General features: G+C 53.9%; 1 long non-coding RNA gene across 1 annotated transcript in view; it reads right to left on the bottom strand.

Annotated features, from left to right (window-relative positions):
- Positions 1 to 273: 273 nt before the first annotated feature.
- The window catches only part of LOC109299573, an 8,166-nt gene continuing 7,244 nt past the window's right edge, over positions 274 to 1,195 (bottom strand). Inside the window, exon 3 of the long non-coding RNA XR_002097917.1 lies at positions 274 to 357. This is a non-coding gene — a long non-coding RNA (uncharacterized LOC109299573). The remainder of the gene's footprint in view (positions 358 to 1,195) is intronic.

Raw genomic sequence — 1,195 nt, 5'->3', positions numbered from 1 at the left:
CTGAGAAGGAGCTCGTGCTAGTGGCTTGCATCTGGGTGGGTATGGTGGTGGGGTAGAACATTAGGACCGGGCCTGTGTAGAGGTGACCCTCTGACCTCCATGGCTCATCCCCTGCTGGCAGGTACCTGGTGTGTTGCAAGGGCTGGTACACACCTGGTGTGCACCTGGTGTGCTGGGGGAGTGTAGGCACTGAGCTTCCAAACTGGGGTAAGCAGGTGGGTACCCTTGGAAACTTCCTTCCACTTTGGAGGCCTGCTGAAAACTGGGCCTGCCCAGGAGAGCCTGAATGCAGGTGCCTTATTGGTGTTTCAATATCAGCCTGCTTCAAGACTCCTACTTCTGGGATTGCTTTGCCCACTTTGGCAGTGATTGGACTGAGCTGCTCCTCCTGGAAGCTATGGTGAGACATGGGCAAGGTACAGATCTGACTTTTTTGCCAGCAGTACACCCAGCTGGACACAAATGGACTATGCCAACATATCTGAAAGCTGGAGGAAGATGTGGCAGAGCTCAAGGCCACCCTGCTGGCCACTGGCAGTGATGCGGCACTGCACGAGAGCCTCCAGTTCCACAGGAAATTCCTGTGCGACTTAGCAGAGATGGAGGCCTGTGGAGTGAAGATCCATGTCTGCTTCCAAGAGCTGACAGAAACCAGCACCCCAACCCACTTCTTCTTCAACCTGGAGCAGCAGCAGGCAGAGAGCAAAATCTTAGATCATCTCAAGACCCTCAAGGGCTGGGTAATTATGGATCTGGGTGAAGTATGTGAGCATGCTGTTGCCTTCTGTCGTATCCTGTTTCTGATTGAACCGTTCTGCCCCAAGGCCATGCAGGAACTCCATGAGGGAGTTCCTGTGTCTCTGGATCCTGGAGGCCAGCAAGCTTGATTGAGAACTGTTTCTGGAGAAGCTGGCAGCTGTTGCAGCTGTCTTCACCTCTGGCAAAGCCCCAGGCTTCAACAGATTACCTGCTGAGTTCTACAGTACCTTCTGGCTTCTCCTTGACCTCTGCCTTCTGTGTTTTCCAGGAGAACTCCGCTGACAAGGTGGTACCAATCAGCTGCCACTAAGCAGTGCTCATGCTGCTGCCCAAGAAGGGAGACCTTAGCTGCACTGAGAACTGGTGGCTGGTCTCCCAGCTGTGCACTGACTACAAGATTCTGGCCAAAGTGCTGGTGACCCATTTCTGCACCACC

The sequence above is a fragment of the Gavialis gangeticus genome, unplaced genomic scaffold, assembly GCF_001723915.1.
Source record: "Gavialis gangeticus isolate Ggan-Ray unplaced genomic scaffold, GavGan_comp1, whole genome shotgun sequence".
In the NCBI taxonomy this organism is placed as follows: Eukaryota; Metazoa; Chordata; order Crocodylia; family Gavialidae; genus Gavialis; species Gavialis gangeticus.
Note: the sequence above shows the minus strand (reverse complement) of the source record. Positions and strands in the feature narration are given on the sequence as shown.